This window comes from Protopterus annectens, chromosome 5.part0, assembly GCF_019279795.1.
Source record: "Protopterus annectens isolate FY-2018-M chromosome 5.part0, PAN1.0, whole genome shotgun sequence".
In the NCBI taxonomy this organism is placed as follows: Eukaryota; Metazoa; Chordata; order Ceratodontiformes; family Protopteridae; genus Protopterus; species Protopterus annectens.
This window is the reverse complement of record NC_056735.1, coordinates 1,924,686,274-1,924,713,929: the sequence shown is the minus strand read 5'-3', so window position 1 is coordinate 1,924,713,929 and position 27,656 is coordinate 1,924,686,274.

The following is a 27,656-nucleotide window of genomic DNA, read 5'->3' as shown; positions in this document are numbered from 1 at the left end:
GCTTAAGAGTAGGCAGGCAGGGTTCGAGCCCACACAACAACCTTTTTTTTTTTTTTTGTAAATAAGCACTAAAAAAGCCCCTGACAGTATTGTACAAATGTAAAAGTATTTCCATTTGTAAAATGGAATGAAATGGAGCAGATATATTGAAGTAACACAATAATAAAAATAATTAGAAATGTACTGATAGCTAAGCTGCTGTGAGACACAGTGCCCATAGCTGCGTAGTGTTTAAAAAGCTGCAAACTGTATGCCCGTTGCTAAGCACCGGTTTAACAGGCTGAAACTGTTTGCAACTAGCTGTCCTTAGCTTAGCATGTGTGTCACTAGCCAATTAAGGTTTATCCCAGCGCACACCGTTTGTGCTCCGCTCCCACAAGCTAACTGCCAGTGCGCATCGTTAGCTCAGCAAGCAGCGCAGACCTGCTTTTAAGTGCTTACAAGTGCTTATGGCATGTTTGATTGACAAGTCCTCAACTCATTTCTGTCAGGAAAATTAAAAATCAGTGGTCAGATTCGAACCCAGGATACCATGCATTAGAGTCAAGGTACTAAACCACTAAGCCATGACAGCAATACCTATAAATGCAGAAATAACATATATATGGGATAAAATCCAGAATGGAGCATGATAAAGCATTTTCAGTGAAGTAGATACAATTCCAAAATGGCCAATCAGAGAAATGTGCGGGGAAAAGCGGCATATATAAGCCCCGTAGGCGGGAATACACACCAGAACCGATTGTAGAACAGACCTGCAGTCAGAATGAGTGGAGTAGGTGAGGGACGTTGCTTTCGAGCATAGCGTTGGGGCATTGAGGAGTCCAGATACATGGTCTGGCTCCTTGTCCACCATCACGAGGCCCAACTCATGCAGGGCCAGGTCTCATGGGGAACATACAGGGTGGAGGCATGGGACCAGTTGGCTCGTGATCTGACCAGTGCTACTGGCATTCCACGCACTGGTGAGCAGGTCCATCACCACCATGCGGACCTGAAGCGGCATAAGCAAGACCAGTTGACCCAATGGATCCAGGAGGCCGGGATATGCCCAGCCCCCCACTACTGAGTAAGTTACATTTTACTCATGTATGTAAGGATTTCAACTAGCTGATACCATGGAGATGTGTAGTCCAATATTACTTCCTTTGTATTACAGCTGCAGGTGTCCGCTCTGCGAACCCTTGAGACACATGACCGTAGGCTGGCACAGCTGCGCCACCATGCAGGTTAGTAACCCCATCTAGTACTTGTAAATAAATATTATAGTGTAGCATGTTTCAGAACACTGCAGTGTATTGATTAAAGTAATCTAATGTGCAAGCAAGAATTGAAAGTTTGCAGGTATGGCTGCAACAAGTTCATCAGTATGCAAGTGTGACTGGAAAAATAATTTATAGAAATAAATAGTGCTGTAATACAGATGTCCCACCATTAATTAAATGTAGTATAACCTGCAGTAGTCTCCAGAGTACAGCTTCAGAATCTGAGGTAGTCACATGTGAGATTTATCCCTGTTAAAATGCTGAATCATGACAGAAGTGAGGCTGTTGGAAAGTGTTTGAATCACCACAGGTCTAATATGTGAACAAAGCCTAGAAGTACCAACCTGAACTGTGAAGTTGCAGGATGTGTGAGAGTGACAGAAAGGGTCATGTATGAATAAATAAAGTAGTAATAATCCCGGAATATATTAGCCCCAGTGAGTTTCCACAGAACTAAATGCATGTGGAAGTACAAATTAACATCCCAAACTGATTTCAGTGTGTCTGAATCTGGAATGTCTAGGCCAAAATCTGTATATGGTGATAACAGTAAACAATTTGCAGATAGAATAAATGATTATCTGACAGACTAAACAGCCATAGTTGTCCCTGTCCTGTCATCAAAGTGTAGCAGGATGATGTATCTGATCAAATTAAAATAAGTAGGATAGTGATGTATTTGTAACAGGTGTAGCATGACAGTCAAATAAAAATCATTTTGAAACATCAGCCTCAACTTAATTGTGTACCTATTACAAATGTATATCAATGTGTAACTTATGAATGTGTCATCACTTTCTATCTCCACCCAACCCTATAATTCTAAATAACAACACCCAATAAATATTGGTATGTGAACATTTCATTAACCATGGACATTTGTCCGTTTCAAAAATATATGCATGTCTGTTTGTGCATGTGCCCTGTTCATACCTGCAAATCTGATGGCCTGTTGCCATTAATCAATCCTGCATGTTGTTTGATTGTGTATTTCCGTTCAAATAATGCATGTGATAATGATATGCCCCTTGTTCAATGGTGTTAATATCTGGGTGTTTGTTTAATGGGAATACCAATGCATGCTGTTACAACTAATCTGAATGGAATAATATGCCACTAACCCAAACTAACATAACTACTCACAAACCTAGAACGCTTGGGAAGGCAGGTCCCAGCGGACCCACCTCTCCCACCTCAGCTGGCGACTGCACCTGGCACTAGTGCCCAGGCCGGACCCTCCTCCGGTGGCCCTGTGCCACCTTTGGGTGGAAGCGCTACAGGGATGGGGCCCGTCCCCTCTGCAAGCGTGGCGGAGGAGTTCGTCCACTCACCCTCCAAGGTGTCCGGTCTGTGGTGCGAAGGGAGATCCAAGACTCCGTTCTTGGGCCCCTACACCAGCTCGAGGCTCGTGGCACAGCTAACGGCCCTGCCTGTTGCCCCGCCTACACAGCCCCAGCACAGCCCCGTCCTGGGCTGTGAAGGAACAGTGGCAGCTGCCTATGGGTGGGGATATCAGTTCCACTGTTGCCATCTGTGGGCTCATGTGTCTTGGATATCCCAACCTCCGTCCCCGTCAATTGTGTAACCCCCCCACGTGTGTTTCATAGTTTCATAGTAGTGTACTAGGCTATCTGCCCTGGGGTATTTACAAGCCTAGCCAACAATGATGTGGCTTACGCCACCCAGATTATATAGGTGTGCCTCTCTAGTAGTGACACATGTGGGACCCCATTATTTAGTAAACTATACCTCTGTCTAGTAGTGACACTGAGGTAACTCCCGGGTAGTAAACTTACGATCTCCCATCCATGCATGAGATTTTTCTTGAACAGTGCCAATGAAGGGCTCTGTCTCACATGAACTGGGATTTTGTTCCAGAGCGGGTAACCTCTGTGTTATGAATCTATCCCTCCAGCATGTTTTATTCATATTTGTGCAGAGGTTGAAATCTTTAGCTCGCGTGGTTCTGGTGGATCTGGATTTTTGAGATGGAGCATGTCCATCAGTTCTTGGTTGGACATGGCCCTATATGTTAGGCACAAATCACCTCTGAGCAGGCGGTATGCTACTGAGTAGGGCTGGAGTTTCTTTAATCTAGCTGGATAAGGCACATGTTTGAGACCCATGATCCTCTTGGTGAGGTACTTCTGGGGTCTTTCCAGTTGTTGCATGTGCGGATGAGATACATCACAAATGGAGCATTATATTCAATCATGGGCCTGACAAGGGAGGAATATAGAGGTACAATGACCTCCTTTGATCTGGATGAGAATCCCTTCATGATGAGATGGGCAAGGTAGAATGTCTTTCTGACCACTTTGGCAACGTGGTTGTCAAAGGAGAGGTCACTATCAACTTGAGTCTCCAGGTCTCTGATTACTTCTTCTGTACTCAGTGGGTTATTGTCTATGTGATAATTTGTGGGTATTTTGTTTTTCCCAAAGGGATGACTATACATTTTTTGGCATTAAGTTTGAGGCCATGATTCCGGCACCAGTTGTCTGTTTCAGTGAGACCTTTCTGTAGGATGTGTGTGTCAGCAGGTGAATCAACTATGGCACCCAGTTTGCAGTCATCTGCAAACTTTGTCAGCCATAATCCTCCCATATTTGCTTTCACATCCAGTAAATGCCGAATAAGAGTGGTCCCAAGACTGAGCCCTGTGGGACACCACTCGTGACTGGTTTTGAGTCTGACATGGCTCCAGCAATTTTGACCTTATGGATTCTGTTTTTAAGCCAGTTTGCTACCCATCTTGTGACATATGGATTTACATTTAGGCTGCTGAGCTTGTCTATGATGCCAGAGTGTGGTATCGTGTCAAAGGCTTTAGCCAAGTCCAAGTAGGCAGTGTGGACAGCCTTGTCCTCGTCGATGGCACTAGTGACTGTCTCGGAGAAGTCAACCAGGTTTAAGGGGCAGGATCTGCCTTTTACAAAACCGAACTGGGTGGGATCAAGGGTCTGCAGATCTCCAATATCGCCATTTATGAGTTCCATGATGATTCTTTCCATAGCCTTGCAGAACAGGCTGTGTCATACACCGCCCCTGTATGCATCTTGTCTGTCTTGTCTGTTAACCTACCCAACCTACCTCCCCAGCTATACCGACTTCCTTCACCTGACATACCACGCTCACCTGAAAAAAAAAAAAGGGCACTCTGTACCCACAAAAAAATTACGCCCCATACATAGCTGTCCATGTCGCACACATGTCCGCTTGACATTGAAAATGTTAATTACAATTGGCTCTACAACAAACATTAATGTTGTCCTGACACCTCTCTCATGGTGGAAGGTTTCAAATGTCTCACCAAAATACATGGAAATGCACAGCTGTTGCTGCTAAAGACATGGGCATCTATGGGCCTTACCTACATCCCTCCTGCAAATCCGCTTGTTTCCCTACTGTCTTACCCTCTTTGTGACCACTTTTCACCACTTTCCTGTCACCCCTTTTTCTTTTCTTTCAAAGAAAATAGCACGGTGTCGCTTGTGTTAGCGGAGCTCACCATCAGTGCACATCGTGAGCTCAGCGCAAATGAGCGCAGACCTGGTTTAGTGCTTAAAAGTGCCTTTATGGCACTTTGATTGACAGGTCCTGCACTCATTTTGAAAGTCTGGAAAGAAAAATAAATTCCCACTGCCAGTCTCGAACCCAAGACCTTGGCAACATTAGTCTGTATGACCTACCACTACGCCATGACTTCCATACAAGAACATAGTGCTAAAATAAATATAACATGTAATAGTAGGAATCAATATAAAGGCAATATAGGAGGTGTACTACCCAATACATTTCAGGTAGCGTTTTAATGGCCGAATTACTGGATTCCCACACTAGTTCAGTGTTAACAGAAACAGCCCTACTAATTGTTTGCTTGTACATAATAATGTAAGGTAATGTACACATAAGAAGGTATGTAAATGTACACATACATATATATAAATATATAGTAATATATATGAAATATAGTCGTAGGTGTCAGTATCCATACACACTCACTACAGGAGACAGTGAAGATAAATGCAGCAGCCAGAAATTGCAACACAGCCTGACCCCTCTGAGACCCACTAACCCTTTTAACTGCTTAAAGGTGGCTTCAGCACTTTGATTGACAGGTTCTGTACTCATTTTGAAGGTTTGGAAAGAAAAATAAATTCCCACTGCCAGTCTCAAACCCAGGACCTTGGTAACATTAGTCTGTATGACCTACCACTAAGCCATGACTACCACATGAGATCATCGTGCTAAAATAAATATAACATGTAATAGTAGGAATCAATATAAAGGCAATATAGGAGGTGTACTACCCAATGCATTTCAGGTAGAGTTTTAATGGCCGAATTACTGGATTCCCACACTAGTTCAGTGTTAACAGAAACAGCCCTACTAATTGTTCGCTTGTACATAATAATGTAAGGTAATGTACACATAAGAAGGTATGTAAATGTACACATACATATATATAAATATATAGTAATACATATGAAATATAGTCGTAGGTGTCAGTATCCATACACACTCACTACAGGAGACAGTGAAGATAAATGCAGCAGCCAGAATCTGCAACACAGCCTGACTCCTGTGAGACCTACTAACCCCTTAACTGCTGGAAGGTGCCTCCAGCACTTTGATTGATAGACTCTGTACTCAATTTGAAAGCAAAATACAAGCATACTAGTAGGCCCTACCACAAGACCATTGTAACACTAGTCTGTATGACCTACCAGCAAAACATGACTCTCATACAGGGATATAGTGCTAAATAAGTGGAACATGTAATAGTAGTAATGAAGATAAAGGCAATATAGTATGTGTACTACCCTAAGCATGCAGACAGACTTTCACTGTCCCAATTGCGGATTCCCATACTAGTGTGTGTTAACAGAAACAGCCCTGAAAATTGTTAGCTTGTACCCAATATTGTCAGCTAATGTACATATATGACAGTATGTATATGTACACATATGTATATATAGCAATACATAATAAATATAGTTGTGGGTGTCAGTATGCATACACACTCACTACAGGGAACAGGTGGGAGAAATGCAGCAACCTGAATTCACAACACAGCATGAAGCATGAGAGATGTACTAACCTTCACACTCATAGAACATTTTCCAACAGCATACCAGCATGGTCCACGCCCTTACAATCTGAAAGGGCAACGCCTATCTCACATACCTTTTTATAGCACTGTCCTGAAATCACAGTGAGACATGCAATCAGTACACAACTGGCTGTATGCAATTAGCCAATGCTGCCTTACAATTGGTGCAGAGGCCATCACATGGACCTATGCAGATACCTACAAAAGCATTCAGTACCCACACTCCACACATGCAATACAATCATTGCACAATCCTGAGAAAGAGAGAGAGAGAAACAGAAATACGAAAATAAACAGACTGACAGCAGCAAACCAGCAGCAGCAGCAGCAGAAACTGCAAGCAGCAAGCAGCACCATTGACACAGCAACAGCTGCCACAAACACAGGTAATGCAAAGTAGCAGGTTAATACTGTGTTTACTGTGACACCTCCAAATGTATCATAGTTCACTATCTATAGGTATGTCCATGAGATAGGTTGTGTGTACATAGTCCTGAAATATATACATATGTAATATTGCTGTACATGTTGCCCATACTTAAAACTTCCATAGCTTAGAACACAAGGCCAGTTGTGCATATGATGCAGTAGTTACCAGGGTCAGTAGAGGTTACTCCTCATTGGTGTGGGACCACTGTGTATGTATGGCACTGTTCAGGTACATATCCCGTAGTATGGCCAGGGATTAATATCAGTCTGTCATGTTGTGCTATGTCCTCCAGGGGTGAATGTAGCACACATCCAGGGATACCATTTCGTAACAGTGATGCTATGTGTTCTGCAATGTTGAGGGTGGCTCTCACCTGGACATGTGAGAGGATAGGGAGGTTACAGTCATCTGGGATAACTAATACCACATGTGTAGGAGAATGGGGGGGGGTACCTGCACCTAAACTGTCTGCAACAATGTTGCCAATATCTGTGCATTTGGTGAATGTGAAGCATCTTAACACTGCTGACCACAGATGCCTTGCCTTCATTTGAATTTGCCCTGTGCTGCAGTAGCCTCCTACTATTGTTATACAATATGCCTGTATCTGTAGTCCACTGGACAGGATTAATAAGTGGTGTGCAGTTGTTCTGGGTTAGATATGTGTGTGCACAGTACATGCAGTATGTGGGATGTCTGTGGTAAGCATATGCAAAGGGGCCGGCGATGTGTGTTGTGGCTTCCACTGGCCCAATGGGCTGCATGGATAGCATCACTGTCATAACTAGTGAATAACTGTGTAATTACATGCATACATAACAAGGTAGTGTACTGTGCTTGTGGTGTTGTTCGGATATGTATATCCAGGCTGAGTAATGTGTCCACATCACAGGGTTGGATGGCAACACACATCCAGTATGTAGGATGAACACCCAGAGTGTGCCAGACGTGCCAGCGGTGCAGAAATAGCTGGCCGTGACCTGTGCATCGCCCACAGGACACACACATGCAACATATGGCAGAAGTACTATAGCAGTACACACATGTTCATAGGTTCATACTAGGCTATTTGCCCTAGGGCATTGATAAGCCTAGTAGAATGTTCTTTCGCCACCCAATTACAAGTTATGCTGCTATGCCCTTGTCCGACGTTAGTATACTGTGCCTCTGTCTAACAGTGACATAGAAGTGATACCTGGGGTACAACTATGATCTCCATCCACTCATCCAGATCCCTATGGAAGAGAGTCAATGAGGGACTCTGCCTAACCTGTAGTGTGAGCTCATTACAGAGTGAAGGGAGCCTCTTGGTTAGGAATATGCCCCTCCAGCATGTCCATGTATGTCAGTGCTGAGGTCCAGGTCTCCTGAGCATGTGGCTGTATGGGACTCTGATTGCCTGAGGTGCAGCATGTTCATTACTGCTGGGTAGGACATGGCTGTATATGGCATGCACAGATTGCCTCTGAACAGGCAGTATGCCACTGAGTCCAGCTGGATTTCCTTTACCTGGGCAGCATATGACATCTGTTTGAGCCATTGCATCCTCTTGATGAGGTACTGTTGTCCTGTACCAGTTGCTGTAGGTGTCTGGTTAGGTACATCCCAAAAGGTGCATTGTATGCAATTATAGGCCTGATGATGGATGAGTAAAGAGGCACAATGACCTCCCCTGCCATACATGTGAATCCCTCATGATTAGCTGGGCTATATAACATGTCTTTCAATCCACGTTGGCCATGTGGTTGACAAATGACACACCGCTACCATGTTTCTTCCCCAGGTCCCCAACTACGTCTTCTGTACTCAATGGCCTAACACCTATGTTGTACTTTGCCACCAATGTGGGCGTGGGAATCTGCATTGAATACTGATACTCCCCCTCCCTTGTTCAAGTGTTGGGGCCGACAAGAATGGTAACAGCTATAACTTGGTAGTACTGGTGTGCTCCTGTGAAACCTGAAACAGGTTTATGTTACTGCACAGATATCAATGTCCAGAATGCTAAGTAGGGTTTTGAGTGCGTGCATCCTGAGGTTTAGACTTCCGGTGTTGAGTTGCATCACTCTTACTTCCTCATCCTTTGTGATACAAATGGATGTGGGTTTGCCTTATGGGCCTTGCCTAATACAGGCACTATGGGTGTAGCAAGAGGCTCCGCCAAATTCCAATAGGACAGGGGTGACAGGTGCAAGCTGTCCCTAGCAAAGCATACCACCCCAAGATGGCAGGCATTGGCACACCTGTGAATGACACCAGTATGTCAGTCAATTGTTGGAAGGGATCATCGTGCCTTGATATTGTGGCATCATTCTTGGTGAGGGTAGGATGCTACTCAAGGTCAGGGTCAAACTGTCTTGGGCTATGTGCTCAGAGAGCTCTGTACTGTCTCATGTCATGTAGTCCAGGGAGGTATGTGTCAGGTCATTCACACCAGCATGGACATTGACTGAGTCATACCTGTACTTGCCTTGGGGTTACCTGAGTGTTTGTGTTATGTGGCAGGTCATAGTGCCCGACAGGCTGCACACCATTACCCTCACCTCGTTAAGCCTGGTGAAAGTGATGTTAGTGTGCCTGATAATAGAGGCACCTAGTACAGGTGTATGAGGTGTGTTGTTTACTGTTAATGGCTGTGAGTGTTCAGCACATTGGCTTTGTGTGATATGTGTTGCATGTGTTCGTTTCCGTGGTAGTGGTTGCCTGAGTGTCTGCTTAGGAGGTCTCTGCTGCGTAGGCAGACCTGTAGTCCGAGCCTACAAGTATGTTCATGTGTGATCATGTGTTAGTTCTGCTGTCATGGTAGGTCTATGTGAGACTGGAAGTGTAGTGAGTGTGGTTTCCTTCGCCACCTGACTGGTTATGGTGGTATTGAGTAGACAGAGCCTAGCCTCCAGTTTGGTATATGGTTGCATCACTCACATGAGTTTGAATTTGTTGTTAGGAGGAGGGGGTTGACTGTGTACATGCAGCTGTTCTAACATTGTCTCTGGAGTACCACACTCACCAGCTGGACTGGGGAGGGAACTGACAACTGACCTCTGGACATGCTAGAATACTATTGTGAATTCCGTAATAATTGAAAACAAGGTCCAGTGGGGAGTGAGGGTGTACTGATATTACCTACAACTGCTGACTGATATAAAAGCACCAGTGAGCAAGTGCCAGGTAACCTAAGTGCAATGTGCCACAATTAAGTAAATGCAACAATGACAAGCAGTCACTTGCTGTCATGTGTAACATGGAAATACGTACAGTAAGCAATGCAGATATCAGTAGTGAATCACAGACGTGTTGAGAAGCTGTGTATTATGTGGAAGTAGCATACCAGTGAAATAACAAGCTAACAAATAACAAGCATATAAACAAAGGTAGATCCAGGAGGCCTGGATGTAGTGTTTGCTACAGCAAACAAGGTGTAGCAATGTCAGTAAGATACAGCTCAGATATGCAGGCACTATAAACCTGAAACCAGATGTCCCCAGCTATGAATGGCAGAGTACAGCCTATTGTCACACACGAGTGCAGACCACAAACCTTGTTAATGTTAAATAACTGGCCTGAAGGCCAACTGCCTATACCAGAACTAATACAGTTGTACACTGGGCCCTCAATCAGCAGTTCCCAACTTCAATGGATGAAAGATATGTGTCCTGCCACCACAGTGCTTGCCACAAACCTCCCTAATGTAAAACAACTGGTCTGAAGGCCAAGTGCTTTGTCTAAATGACTTAGAATGATAGCTACACTGTAATCAAGTTACAACCAAGCAGTAATAAGTACAATTTAATACTCCCTGTATAGAATGTGTACCATGTATTGCTGAGATACTATGCTGATAAGCTGTTTGTGTACCTTTCCAGGTTAACATGGCTCCAAAAAGGAACCCAGCATATTCTGCTGCAGAGGATGACGTGATTCACCAGAGCCTGGTGCGTGACTATGCCATCCTGTTCTCACGCACCACCCAGAATCAGCAGGAGAGGTCTGCACTGTGGCAAAACCTAGTTTGCAGGATAAATGATGTTGGCATGCATGATAGGACATATGAGTAGGTGAGACATCACTGCAGTGATTTGATTAGAAATATTCACCAGCGTGCTGCAGATATCCGCAGGCAACAGGTTGCCACAGGTGGGGGGGTGGCCACATCCCCCTCACCGAACAAGAGGGGCTACTGCTAAGTGTTATGGATCCAGCCCCAGAACAACAACAGCAACAGTCATGCATCATGATGGAGGTTGGATCCACACAGCAGCAAGACACCGAGCATGCAGGTAAGATGCCATATTTATTTATTGTTATTACTTTTACATTTGTTGACCAAGATAGTCTAGCTGGATATATGTCCATTTTCAGTAGAGACCTGGGGAGAAAAGCTCCACACATAACATAATAAAGGCAGACAGACAAGTTGTTAATACAGACAGCCAACATAATAGAAATATACACCAGCCTGTTAATTAAATCAACATACATTTAAGGAACTCAAACAGTTTAGAGTCATACACAATGTACTGTCGGTTTCAGAGCAATTCTACCTAAAGCATAATGGTTATGCAATAAGGCAAAAGCCATATAGATAATACTTAGGGCTCAGAAGGGTAGAGAAGTAGAAGGAGTATGAAAGATAAAATAATAGGGAAGAGGCAGGAGTCAAGAAGGGAAGTGAGGAAAAGAAGGAAGACAGTCAAAAGGAGGTGGGAGGGATGGGAGAAGTAGGTCAGAGCATAGAAGGACATCAAGGTGAAAGAAACAGGGTAGAAGCTAGTTTTTATGCACAATGAGGGGTTAAAGGTAAAGAGAGGGTGGGGAGATGGACGTTAGCCTGGAGTCCAACAAGAACAAAGCCAGTGGTTTTGGAAGTACAGTTTGAGTTGTCGTTTGAAGAGAGGTAAGGGTGAGATTAGAGTTAACTCCTGGTATATACATATGACTGTTCTGTACACTGTTACTTCATGCACGCATAAGGTGTGCATGTGGTATGTATCTGTCATCATGATATGTAATTGTGCATGTGTGATACAGACATTATGAGCAGCTGATGTGTATAAGGGAACTAGTGTACTACTGTACTGTATCATGTGCAAAACAAATGGCACACTTGTGCCCACTGACATTACTCTCTTCACACTTCCAGGTCCCTCCCATCTAGCAACGAGGCAGGCCATACATGCTGGTGAGTGTTTTTAACATTACCTGAAAAACAATTTATAATACTAGTAAGAGTAGTGTAACTCTGTAGTAGACATGCTGGTGAGTGTGTTAATAATACCTGTAATACCCAGTTGTACTAAATTAAGAGTAGTGTAACACGGTACTGATGTGTGTGTTTACTGTGGGGTGTGCATGTGTGCGAGTGTGCCTGTGCCCATGTGTGCATGTGTGTTAAAGTCCATGAGTGCATGTGTCCATTTCTGAATGTGTGCATTAGTACTGAAGTGCATCTCTGTCAAATATGTGTTGAGACTGTAATCTGTGTTCCCTGTTTTCCTCCCGTAGGTTCTGGTGCTGCTCTGGTGACCTGCAGCAGGGAACCTGAATCTTGTGCCCCAGGTACTGATGATGATGAAATGTCTGTAATGGTGCAGGAAGGTGTGTCTGGGTCCACCATTGGTCAGCCAATTGACAGTACACAGCTGTCAACCCCGTCAATGCGCACAGTCATCCTGCCGTTACATCCTTTGTCACCATTGTCCCTAGGTGATGGACAGTCTGCAGTGGGCATAGATCAGGGTAATGTGGTACCTGTGGTACATGCATCCCCACAAGGCAGCCATGAGCAGGGTCCTCCAATGGTACCACGCAGACAGTCGCCCATGGGTTCTCATGGGGGCATTCATGGCCGTACTGCCTCTGGCCGACGTGCCCAAGGAGGTATGTCAACCTCCACTATATTTCGAACTGTCATGCAGGCACAGGCACGTATGGAAAGGTACACCAGACAGGGTCTGAGGGAGCTGAGAGCATGTCGCACAGCCATGACAGATGGCATGCGTGACGTTGCGAATGCTAGCCGTAACTTCACAGATGTCATTGACAGACGTTGTGGGGGCATAGAACAGCTGCTCCACAACCAGATGTCCATGGGCCAGGGCAATGGTGTGCGTTTGCGATGTCGACGTGGCCGTATGCCAGCAACAGCACCAGTTGGCAGTGGCCGTGGACGACAACAGGCCCACTCACGCACCTCAAGTGCCAGCACCGGCCCCAGCAATGCTGGGTCTGTGCTGTCATCAAGACGCCCCAGGAGACCATGTGCACGTGGCTCTGGACAGTCCCAACAGGGAACTGTGTCCAGTCAACACACCCCTGCTTCTGACGACAGTACCCAGTCTGGGTTAGTACGGATATGGCCGTAGCACCCCTGCCAGGCACAGGTACCGTGTCCGTGCCCACAGACACTGATCTGGATGACCTGACAGGTGCAGTCTGTGGCTGTCCACAAAACCCTGTACATGGCAGACATTATGTGGGACTGTGTGCATGCTTACACACATGCAGAAACCTAACACCTAGGGCAAACACATACACACACACACTGCACCAACACTGGTCCACCCTGTACTGCTGCCCCTCACAAACACACATACACACACATGTCAATTGGTGTTACCAGTGGCTGGCTTGGGCATACCTAACCCACACCCTGTGCATATGATGACACTGTGCCACCTCCTGCATACTACAACATTGGTGCAGGAAATGGTAAACACGTTGCTGATGCACAGGGTGACTACATAGATGTGTATAAGTAGTAACATGTTGGTAACTGTTCACTGTTCCAGTATGATTGTGTGTATATCCCAGCAGTCCTGCTGCAGTAACTGTATGAATGTCCTCAATTGTTATCTGCACCCATACTACTTACCAAAGTGTACCAGCTGCACATCATCACATGCTAACATTGACTATGGGAATGCGCATCATGTGCTGTTATGTAGATTCAGCTACATGTATCTGTTCTGTCACACATACATTTATACACACCCTGCTACCCACACACATGCACACGCTCACCTGCCATTCCCATTATTTATTACCCTACATGAGTAGCTGTCAATACATGACAGGTACACATTTGAGAAGTGCACTATGTTGTTTACTACTGACTTCCTCTTCTCTACCTGTACTCACAGGGTGCAGGCAACCTCATCAGTTCAAAGATGTAATGTGCATCAGGTACTGTGGTACCCTGATTGCCACATCAAACATGTTTCCCATACGGAAATGCACACACAGACACATCCCACATCCACACACTTGCCACATTCAGGCTTCAAAACACTATCTAGGTATATTCTGGTACATGTGCATGTTACAGTAGCATGTAACACTATACTGAGTACTGGCAGTTGCCTGTTGTCATGTTGTTTGTATAGAATAAAAAAATTGTTTGATTATCCTACTTCGTTTTGTGGACATTACTTGAAGAAGTGTTACCTTACATGTGTTATTGGTACCACCACCTTCTCTTTTGTAGTTTTGTTTGTATAGGGTGCTGTCAACATCACTGCTTGTTAAGGGTAATGAGCACCCTGCAGTGCATAGCCCCATGTGGCAAAAGCCACATCCCACCCCCATCATTGTGCACACACACTAACCTCACCCACAGTAAAACACATACTTTCCATTTGCAAGATTCAAACCCATACCTAACTGTGTTATGACAGTAAAAACAGACACTTTAGCAGAGTTTGCTATTTGCAGCAATTGCAGAAATCCTTTCTAATACTGTACTTAGAGGGTGCTGACATCATCTGTGTGTAGGAGGAGGGATGTGCACCCTGTAGTGTGTTCTCCCAGTTGGCAAAAGGAACTTATCCCTCCCAGCATAGTGCACACACATAAACCCCACTCATACTAACACACATACATTCCCTTTGCAGGATTCAAACCCCTACCTAACTATGTTATGACACTGGAGAAAGATGCATTAGCAGAGCGCGCTATGCAAATTACTGGCGGACTTTCATACAGGTAATATAGTTATAGAGTCCTGACATCATCAGTGTTTCAAAAGGGGGATCTGCATCCTGTACTGTACTGTCACAGTTTCTAATAGGGGCATTTCCCACACACACATCGATGTGTTCAAGGTTTGCATATGTGGGGGATCCAGTACTCCAGTGTGATTAGTATATGGTTTGATTGCAACAATGAGGGATATACTCCCAGTGGTGAGCATTTTGTACTCATGTTTGTGATGATCAGGTCTAGTATATCTGCCCCTCTTGTGGGAAGGTTGGTTACCTGTTCCATAGCTAAAGAATGTCTGATCTATGGGAACCCTAGAGCTTGGGTATTGTGGCTTGTGTAATGTTCACAGTCTATGTTTGGGTAGCTGATGTCACCCAGTATGATGGTGTTTGCAGAAAAATCTATACTCTCCTGTGTCAGCATGAAGGCTGTGTGGGAGTCCTGAGTTTGAGAGGGTGCTGTAAGAGCTCCTCTGTGTCTCTTTCCATGTGGTCCAGGGAGGTACGTCTCAGGTTGTTTGCACCAGCATGGACAATGACTGCCTCATAGTTGTACTTGCTGTGGAGTGACCTGTGTGCCTGTGTTATGTGGCACATTCTATCACCCGACAGGTAGCTAAATGTGACCCTCACCTTGCTCTGTCTGGAGGGCGGCACGTCTGTCAACAGCTCATGTCAAGCAAGTTCATACCCCTCATAAATGATGTGGAAACCTTCAAACACCCCAGGCCTGTTGAAAATATGGACCAGATTGCAGATACCTGTATAAAGGCATTCTATGGACACATTCAGGAATGCATGGATCATGACACCACATATGAAAGCATGACCCAATTCTCCAAAGGCAGATGTCCTGGGTGCCGGACACCAGCCATAAACACACTATACAATGGAAGGATGATGCCACTACATGATATAACAACCTCCCAAAATGTGAAGGCACCACTGATGAGTATTGGAAGACAACTACAGGCACCCATACGATTGTCTAAGGCCATCTTTGAGAGAAGATTCCACAAGCCACTGAGGATAATCACAAGGCTGTCTGTAGTTATGTTAGGAACCTGGGTGGTACTACCCAGATATGCTCAGAGGTAATCCAAGATGTCACACAAAATACAAAACACACAGACATTGCCATCATCCTAGTGGACAGGTTCACTGCTGCCTTCTCCCCCCCACCACACCGAAAGGGCAAATATGTCTCATGGCAGAGTGCTGCGCCCCCTGACATCACAGATGCTCAGGTAAGAGATGCCCTTCCCAAAGCAATAAACACTGCATCAATGGGACCAGACAGTGTCCCAGGCTGTGTCCTACATGAACCACAAGAAGAGCTACACCCAGACATAACACCACTGTTCAATCCCAGACTTACTACACGATATGTGGCCAGAGAGTGGCGTACACAACAGTGGTCCCTCTACATTCAGGTGGTGCCTTCATGGATCCTGGACACTGTTCACCCCATATGTCTGACTAGCTTTGTCTGCAAAGCTATGGCAAGGATCATCATGAACCTCACATATCTAGATATTTTGTACCTACAGACATGTCACCATACACAGTTTGGCTTTGTTAATGGCAGATCCTGCCTCTCAAACCTGTTTGATTTCTTTGAAACAGTCACCAAGGCCACTGTCAAGGGGAAGGAGGTCTACACAGCCTACCTGGACCTTGCATAAGCCTTTGATACAATACCCCACTTGTGCATTCTAGGGAAGCTCACCAGTGTACATATTAACCCCTATGTCACTATGGTTGTGCACAGTGGCTCAAGGGCAGAACACACATGGCTAGACTTGCTGGAGCCATGTCAGCATCCAACCTGGTACAAGTGGTGTCCCACAAGGCTCAGCCCTGAGAGCTGTCATGTTCATTATATATTTATCATAGGTACAGGCCAACATGGAAGTACTGTGGCTGAGCAAGTCGCAGGTGACTGCAAACCGGACGCCATAATCAACTATCCAGCTAACACACGCATCCTCCAAAAGGGCCTCTTGCAAACACATGACTTGTGCCACAGCCATGGCCTCAAGGTGAATGACAGAAAGTGTATAGTCATCCCCTTTGTCAAACACAAAGTGACCACAAAGTACCACATATGTGTTAATCCATTAAGTGCAGACGAAGGAATTATGGACCTTGGGGTACACAGGTTGATAGCATTCTACCATTTGACAACAACATGGACAAAGTGGTTAGGTAAGCATGTTATATGGGCCACATCATCATGATGGGATCCACATGTAGATCAGGGGAGGACATTGTGCCCCTTTACTCATCCCTCATCATGCCCATAATTGACTATGATGAACCTGTCGGCATGCACCTTACCAGACACCTGCAACAACTGGAGATACCACATACGTACCTTGACAAGAGGATCAAAGGGCTCAAACAGATGCCACATACTGACTGGTTAAAGAAACAGCAGCTCTACTCAGTGGCATACTGCCTCTTCATAGGCAATCTGTGCCTGACATATAAAGCCATGTCAAACCCTCACTTAATGGCCATGCTGCACCTCAGAATATCCAGATCCCATCAGGATACACGCTGGAAAGACTTGAACCTCAGGAGTGATATACATAGGACATGCTGGAGGGGCACATTCACAACTCAGAGGCTCCCTTCATTCTTGAATATTATCCCAACAGAGGTTAGGCAGAGTGACTCAGTGACTATCTTCAAGAGTGATATTAATGACTGGATGTGACATTGTAGGGTTACCCTGGGTATCACTTATGTGTCACTGTGAGACAGAGGCTCAGTATACTAACCTTGGAAAAGGGCATAGCAAGACAGATTTACAATGCATGTTGAAAGCCACACACATTCTGGCTAGGTGGATACATGCCCTGGGAGACATCCCTGTATGAACCTATGGACCTATGTATCTTGTTCACCATTGGCCCTATGTGCTGTTAATCACCAATGCAATCTCAATACTATGGTAGCATGTGCAAAGGTCAGTTGTCAGTCACCTCTATGGTACAGTTGTGGAATATGTGTGTCATGTAGTAATGTCACAGCTGCCACATGTACACAGTCAACCCTATCCCCTACCCATGGATGTACAACACATGTATGAGATGGAAACACATGGCCAAACTGTGGACTAAGCACTCTGAACCCAGTACTGGCATAACCTGTCTGGTGGCATGAAATAATACAGTGACAGCAATACCAATCTGATGTGGACCTACACGGACAGCAATACAAGCATGGAAACACACCGGGTCAGTTGTGGAGCCTAAGGATAGCATCCTGCATGACTGGCAGACATCTCTGCAGCTGGCACACAGGCATACATTAGGCCTGCACACAGCACGCATAACACATAACACACAAATCCTGTGTGTCAAACAAGCACAGTCTGTACAGCTATACAACACTACTGCCACAGTTGTGTTAGGTACTTTTATTGTCCAGTGCAGTGAGAACATGCTCACCAGGCTGGACAAGGTGTAGGTCACAGTGATATGCTCATGGGCCACTGTGGTCCACCACATAATACAAACATACAGGTCAGTCAGATGCATGGACATATATGACTCAGTCATTGTCCATGCCACCACAGCTGATGTGGGATGTCCCTCACTGGGATACATGATAGGGAACATGGAAGGGATCACTGAGCAAGTGACACAGGCTGGTAGACCCCTGACCTTGGTTGGCATCAGACCCTCACCAGGGATTCTGACATATTACTCAATGCTAATGAATTAGTGTAGCTACAACACCCTAGCTGAATGGTTCTTAGCATGCAGTCACTGCATTGCTATGGAATAACGTCTTACCACTCCCACAACAGGTGAAAACATGCAGCACCTGTACATCAACAACATGTAGACTATATGCCCCAGACCAGGTGTGTATCCCTCACTACTAGGCTGATAGCATCTACATCTCACACTGTATATACACATCCCACATGCAGCACCTGCACAGAAGACCACAGTCATAATGTTACCCTGTGCAAATACCATGTATTCACATGTGGCAGGCATCACACATGGTAACTATTGAAGGTCACAGGTACATATGTGTATTTGGCACACACATACATCATGTGTGCATTGCCATAACTGGTTTAATCAATGTCATGCATTATTGTGAGGGACAACCCGCACACATGGACATTCTGTGTGGGCAAAACACACGTGGCATGTCTGTAATCAAAAGCCATACATAATTGTGAATCGTTTAGAAAGGGGTATGTGCATCCTGTAGTGTGTTTTCCCAGTTGCCAAAAGGGGGATTTCAATCATACACACTTACTCCCCCTTTCACACACACTTGCCAGATTCAAACCCCTACTTAACTATGTTATGACACTAGAGATGGATGCATTAGCATAGAGCGCTATTCGCATTACTGGGAGATTTCCTTTCCCCTGATATACTTATAGGGTGCTGACATCATCAGAGTTTAGAAAGTGGAATGAGCATCCTGTGATGTGTTTTCCCAGTTGACAAAAGGGATGTTTTTTTCATACATACTTACACTTCTTCACACACACTTGCTGGATTCAAACCCCTACCTAACTATGTTATGACATAAGAGACAGACGCATTAGCGCAGCGCGCTATTCGCATTATTGGGCGAGTTAGTTTCCCCTGATATACTTATAGGGTGCTGACATCATCAGAGTTTAGAAAATGGAATGAGCATCCTGTGGTGTGTTTTCCCAGTTGCCAAAAGGGATGCTTTTTTCATACACACTTGCTGGATTCAAACCTCTACCTAACTATGTTATGAGACGAGAGATGGACGCATTAGCACAGCGCGCTATTCGCATTAGTGGGAGATTTCCTTTCCCCTGATATACTTATAGGGTGCTGACATCATCAGAGTTTAGAAAGTGGAATGAGCATCCTGTGGTGTGTTTTCCCAGTTGCCAAAAGGGATGTTCTTTTCATACACACTTACTCCCTTCACCCACACTTGCCACTTGCTGGATTCAAACCCCTACCTAACTATGTTATGACACTAGAGATGGACGCATTAGCAGAGTTCGCTATTCAGATTACTGAGCAATTCCTTTTCTCCTGATATACTTATAGGGTGCGTACATGATCAGTGTCTAGAAAGGGGAATGAGCATCCTCTGGTGTGTTTTCACAGTTGCTAGGAGTAACATTTGGACCAAGTGTGTGAGCATGCCCAGTTCAGCCTTCTCATGGCATGTTGTGTGAAAGATGTCTCATTTATCTAAGTGTGTGAGCATGCCCAGTGTGGGCTTTCCATATGTTGAACTCTGCAGCCCATCACATTTGTGGATGAGTGTGACCTTCAACAAATACCTCCAGTTTATGGTTGTGTGTTCTGTGCCATGTTGTGTAGTTACTGTCCAAATGCTTTTTGTGTGAACACAACAGGGAGTATACTGTGCCTGCAGGTTTTGCATGGGATACTTTGCACACTATTGTCAACATCCGTTCATACTGACCTAACACTGTAGTACTGTATAGTGTAGTGGTTCAGTACTTTCACTGTGGTGGTCAGTATCCTGGGCTTTAGTCCTATCACTGCTTTACATTTCCATAGTGTGCACAACAGCCTGGTTAGGGTCCAGTTGTGCACATCTGCACAAAGGCGGTGCCTCTACGGACCCTGGTAATTACTGCCCCATAAGCTTAACAAGTCTAGTCTGCAAAGCTATGGAGAGGATCATAATTGAGCTCATAAGCAAAGATATAGGGGACATGCAGACATTGTACCCATCCCATTTTGGCTTGGTCAAGGGCAGATCATGCCTTTTGTACTCGGTTGACATCTTCAAAACGGTCAATTAGGCCATTGTTGGGGAAAGGCAGTCCATACAGCCTACCTTGGCCTTGCAAACACTTTCAACACAATACCCCACAAAGGTATTGTGGAAAACCCTAACAACTGAAATGTAAACCCATATGTCACAAGATGGGTTGCAAACTGGCTTAAGGACGGGACCCACAGGGTTAGAGTTGCTGGCACTATGTTAGACTCAGGCTGGTCACAGGTGGTGTCACACAGGGCTCAGTCCTTGGCCCCCTATTGTTTGTCATGTACTTCCCAGAAGTACAGGCCAACATGAGAGGACTTTGGCTGACAATGTTTGCAGATGACTGCACACTGGGCGCCATAGTGGACAGTGCATCAGACACGGATATCCTTCAGAAGGGACTCACGGTAACTGATAGCTGGTGCCAGAGCCATGGCCTGAAGTCAAAGTGCACAACATGTGTAGACATACCCTTCAGGAAAGGCAAGGTAACCCCAAGCTACCATATAGGTGGCAATCCTCTAAACACAGAGGAGGTTGTCATGGACCTGGGGACCCAGGTTGACAGTCGCCGTTCTTCTGACACTCACGTTGCTAAAGTGGCTAGAAAGACCTTCTACATTGACCACCTGATCAGGATGGGATTCACATCCAGATCTAGTGGGTCATTGTTCCCCTGTACTCTTCATTTATCAGACCGGTGATCGAGTAGAATGCCCTATTCTGGATGTATCTCACCCAACATCTGCAGCAATTGGAGACACCCTGAATGTCCCCCACCTAAAGGATCAAGGAACCCCAACAGCTGTCATATGCTGCCAGATTGAAGACACTCCCACTCTATTCACTCACATACCGTCTGCTTAGAGGTGACATGTGCCTGACATGCAAGGCCATGTCCAAACAGGGATTAATGGACATGCTCCACCTCAGAATCGGCAGATCTACATGAACCACTAGTGCAAGTGACTTACACCTTAGCAGGGATGTACGTTGGACATGTTGGAGGGATGGAGTTATCACCCGGAGACTCCCTATGCTGTGGAATACAATCCCGGTCCATGTGAGGCAGAGCACCTTGCTGGCTGTGTTCAAGAGGTATCTTGACCTGTGGATGGAAGGTCATACGTTTAACCCGGGGATCGTCACTGTGTCACTGCTGGAGAGAGGCATGACAAAATAATGGGCACAGTACTGTTTCCATATAAGGGGTGGTGTATGCCAACAAACTCTGGGCTCGGCTTATACCTGCCTTAGGGAAGATAGCCTAGTATAAACCTATGTACCTATGAACCTATCTGACCATGTTGCATTATGTTCAGATGTGAACTACTTACAACAGCCTCATCCAACATCAGTAGTGTATTCCACAACATGGGTGCACATTGACAAACACTACCGATGTGCCCTAGGCCATTTCTAATGCTAGTCGGAGAGTGTGTTTGTCCGTCAACACATTGTAAGTGTAGTTTGCCATGACATATGTCTTGTTTAGTATACTGTGCCTCTGTCTACCTGTGACATAACATTGATACCCAGGGTAAACCTCCCATCTCCCATCCACTCATTAGGATTCCTGTTGAGGGAATCAACGAGTGTCTCTACGGACAACCTGTACTGGTAGTTTACTCATGCGTGGGGTGGCTTCTGTGTTATGGATAATGCAGTACAGCCTGTCCTATGTATGTCAGTGCTGGGGTTCAGGTCCCTCATGTGCATAGCTCCCTGCCATTCAGATTGTACAAGGTGCAGCATGTGCATTGATTCCAGCTTGGACATGGCTTTCTACATCAGGCACAGCTTGCATCTGGGTGGACAGCATGGCAGTGTGTGGAGCTGCACTCTGTTTAATCAGGCGACACATTACATGTGTTCCAGCTCTTTCATACTCCTGGTGAGGTACTGTTGTGGACTTTACAGGTGCTGGATGTGTCTGCATGAGGTACACCCAACAGGGGCTGTTGTGGTCATTTCTAATGCTGATGAAAGATAACTGCAGAACCACAATGACCTCCCTTAGCTAGATGTCAGAAAGCATGGACCATGCAATCACAAATAAAAACAGGACCCTCTCCACAAAGGGAAAGTGGCCTGTCTGGTGGACACCAGCCATAAACAAACTGTATGACAGATGAGGGTTACTAATGCAAGACAGAGCTACATCTCCAAAAGGGAAGACAGCTGTGATCAGCACTAGTAGAAAGCTACATTATCTCATAAAGACATGCAAGGTCAACTTGGGGACATAAATCACCAAAGACAATGAAGGTAACCACACTGCTTTCTTCAGTTATGTCAGACACCTGGTTGGGAACCCTCAGATATGCTCAGAGTTGGTACACAACAACATATATTCCAGTGACCTGACAGATATTGGCAACATTCCGGCGGACAGCTTCAGTGCGATTTACCCCTCCCTCACCCCAAAGAAGATAGTTATCACAGCTGTATGTAACCTCACTGTCATCTTGGATGTCCATGTGAGAGCCGCACTCAGCAAAGACAAGTACACAGCATCAATGGGACCTGCTGGTATCCCCGGTTGCATGCTATGTGAACTCCAGAAGGAGCTGGACCCGTATATACAACTGCTATTTAACCTTAGTCTTGCTACAGGATATGTACCTGAACACTGGCGTACGGCAACAGTGGTCCCACTCCACAAAGGAGATGCCTCCACAGACCATGGCAACTACCACCACACAAGCTTAACCAGCCTTGTCTGCAAAGCTATGGGAAGAGTCATTATGGAGCTCTTACACAGAGACATTGCTGACCTACGGACCCTTGCTCCCATCCAGTTCAGCTTTGTACAGGGCAGATCCTGCCTTTTGCACCTAGTTGACTACTATGAAACTGTCAGTAGGGCCATCGATGAGGGCTACGCAGTCCACACAGCCTACCTGCACTTGGCTAAGGCCTGTGACACAATACCCCACTCAGGCATCATAGCCAAGCTCAACAGCTGACATATAACAGCATATGTCACAGGATAGGTTGCAAAATGGCTAAGAAACAGAACCCATAAAGTCAACATTGCAGGTGCCTTGTCAGATTCGAAGCCAGTCACAGGTGGTGTCCCACAAGGATTTGTCCTGGGACCCTTCTTAATTGGTATTTACTTTTCAGATGTGAAAGCAAACATAGGGGGGTTGTGGCTGACAAAGTTTGCAGATGACTGCAACCTAGGCACCATAGTGAATACATCAGCCGGCACACACATCCTACAGAATGCCATCACAAAGGTGGATAGCTGGTGCCAGACGCATGGCCTGAAACTGAATGCAACTGATGTGTATTCATCCCCTTTGGGAGGAACCAAGTACCCACAGATCAATACATAGACAGCAACCCACTGAGCACAGAAAACAAATCAGACACCTGGGGACACATGTAGATAGTGACATCTCTTTTGACACCCCTGTTGCCAAAGTGGTTAGGAAGACTTTCTATTTTGCCCACCTTCCATCCAGATCATAGGAGGTCATTGTTCCACTATCCTTCTCCCTTATCAGGCCCATGATTGAATACAAAGCCCCATATGGTATGTACCTCACCCAGCACTTGCAACAGCTGTAGGGACCCCAAAAGTACCTACCATGAAGACCAGGGGTCTTCAACACATGTCATATGCTTCCAGAATAGAGGAAATCCAGCTTTATTCAGTGTCATACCGCATACTTACAGGTGACCTATGCCTTACATACAAGACCATGTCCAATCAGGATTTGGTGGACATGCTCCACTGCAAGCAATCCAAATCCACCAGAGCCATGAGAGCTGAGGATTTGAACCTCAGCACATACTTGTATAGGACATGCTGGAGGGACAGAGTCATAACTCAGAGGCATCTCACACTCTAACAGAGTATCCCAGTTCATGTTTGACAGAGTCCCTCACTGACTCTCTTCAGGAGACATCTGGACAACTGCATATGAGACAGAGGCACAGACTAGATAGAGGCACAGTCATGTTATTCAATTACGTTAGGGGGTCATAATGTGTCACTACTAAGTCAGAGGCACAATATTCGGAATCTATTCTGTACACTTATTACCACTATAAGGGGTGGCAATAGCCACATCACTATGGCTAGGCTTATACATGCACTAGGGCAGATAGCCTAGTAGTAAACTATGACACTATGAAACACTGGTGTATGTGTAGGTATTGTCAGTCAAGCACTATGATGTGGTTTGGGGGACTTGATATCTTCCTGTATTCCAACATTGTTTTGTCTATTCCTTCTAGCATGTCTAGGGATCAGTTGCTAGTGTCCTCTCCTGCTCAGCTGGTGAACCTGGGAATATTGAGGCAATGTTACACTTGCCTCATGTAAACTGACAACCCTCTCCTTCTCCCATAAAACACACATACATATGAGAGATGCAACTATATAGCCAAAGTGGAGGCTGAGCTCTCTCAACATAGGACTAGCAAGACCAGAGAGAAGGTGAAGGTAACCACACACATCACAAACCCAGTCTCACATGGCACTATCACAACTTAAAATCATACACATAGACACACAAAGACATACTCAGAGGCTCTGATCAGAATTCTACCAAAATGGCAGTGGCCACCACAGCAGACACTCACACAACTGCCTCCACAGGGAACAGCACATGCAACACATTGACCACAGAGTCGGTGTGCCAAACAGTCACAGCCCTTAAGGCCAAACACAATGCCAGACACACTTGTCATAGGTGACTCCATAGTCAGACACACTGACGTCCCGCTCACCAGATCGAGTACGGAGGGGGTCACAGTAAGCTGCCTATCGGGCACTGGAATCCACCACATAATGCAAGCACTCAGGTCACTGAACTGCAAGTACAAGTCTGACCCAGTCATTACCCATGCTGGTGTGAACGACCTGAGATGTACCTCCCTGGACTACATGGAAAGAGACATAGAGGATCCCTCTGATTATGTAGGCCAGGCAGGTATGACCCTGACCTTGAGCAGTATCCTACCTTCACCAAGTATGATGCCACATAAACAGAGACAAGATGATCAGCTGTAATAATTTGCTTAAACTATGGTGTCATTCAAAGGGGGTCCAATGTCTGTCTGCCTGGGATGACATGCTGGACAGGCCATGCTGATTTGCAAGGGACGGCTTGCACCTTCACCCCTGGGCTTCCGGATTTCGGCTGATGCTCTTGCCACCCCCATTGTGCCTTTTTTATGCAAGATTCAGATTCTACACCTACCACCCTAGAACACAGAAAAGGAAATACACTAAGGGTAATGCTGCTCAATGCCAGAGGTCTCAACCTCAAGCTGCACACACTCGATGCCCTTCTCAGTATGTAGCACATTGATGTCTGTACTGTGCCTGAAACCTGGTTCACAGCTTCTGACAGCACCCCGGCACTATTGGGTGTTACCTCATATCATGCGTTCCGGCACCGGAATCCGGACAACACCAAGAAAGGAGGGTGGGTGTCCATATTCATCAAGGACACCCTCACCTCAAGGTTGGTGGCAACACACGATGCATCGGAGACCATCCAGGTGCCAGTAACCGTAGGCAAGACTGCTCTGCAGTTTGTAGCATGTTACATGCCACCCTCTCAAACTCAGGTACCTCACACAGCTGTCCTGAAAACACTGAAGGGGATAAATGTATCTCCAAACACCATCCTACTGGGTGATTCCAACTATCCAAATATAGACTGGGATCACTAATCAAGCCACAACATTCTAACACAAAGGTTCCAAGAGTTCATACACTCAAATGCCATGGAACAACTGGTCACCATCCCCACAAGTGGAGACAACATACTAGAACTCATCATCACGAACATGGGGTCACACTGTTCAACACCAGAAGTATACCCATCATTGGTGAGATCAGATCATGGACTAATCTCAGTGGGAGTCCACATCCCACCCACACCCCAGATAGAAAAACAAACAGTGAAGTCCTTCTTAAATGCCGACTTCACATTTCTAAGGACTGGTGTGGTCTCTTTCAAGGCCCCCAAGCCAGCGGACACCATTACCCAAGCCGCTGTATCACTTACAAATGCCTTCTACCAGCACCTCCAGGACTGCATGGATCAGGCAATCCCAAACAAAACAAAGACTCTTTGTACCACAGGCAAGCATCCAGTCTGGTGGACCCTAGCCATAAACAAGCTCTACAACAAAAGGAAGGAGCTACTACAAGATAGAGCAAAATCCGTAGAAGGGAAGACACCCCTGCTCATTATGAGTAAAACACTAGGTTCCCCCATACAATCATCCAAGACGAGTTTTGAGAGTAAACCCACTCAGGACTCAAGGGACAATCATGAGGCCTTTTTTACCTATGTTTGAAACCTGGGAGGGAACTCCCAGATATGCTCAGAATTAGTTCGGAATGATGTAAATATCACTGAACCTACAGACATTGCCAACATACTGGCTGACAGGTTCAGTGAAGATTTACCCTCCCCCAACTGGAGGGTATCTACACCAGAGGATTGTAGCCCCCCAAACATCTCCAATGCTGGGGTGAGAACTGCTCTATCCAAGGCGGAAAACACTTTATCCATGGGACCAGATGCTGTCCCCAGTTGTGTGCTCCATGAACTCAATGAGGAATTACCCCCGCAGTTAGGGCAGCTGTTTAATCTTAGCCTCACCTCAGGATATGTGCCCAAGGAGTGGCATACAGCAATGGTGGACCCACTTCACAAAGGAGGTGCCTCCACCAACCCCGGAAACTACCATCCCATCAGCTTGACAAGCCTGTTCTGCTAAGCTATGGAGAGGATCATAATGGGAATAATAAATGAACACATAGGGGACTTGCAGATGTTGGATCCAATCCAGTTTGGCGTTGTCAAGGGCAGATCATGCCTTTTAAACTTGGTTGACTTTTTCAAGACAGTCACCCAGGCCATTGACGTGGGCAAGGCAGTCCACACAGCCTACCTTGACCTAGCAAAGGCTTTCAACACAATACCCCACTCAGGTATCATTGAAAACATCACCAGCTTAATTGTGAACCCATACATCACAGCATGGGTTGCAAACTGGCTAAGTGACAGAACACACAGGGTCAAAGTTGCTGGTGCCATGTCACACTCCAGAGCTGTCAC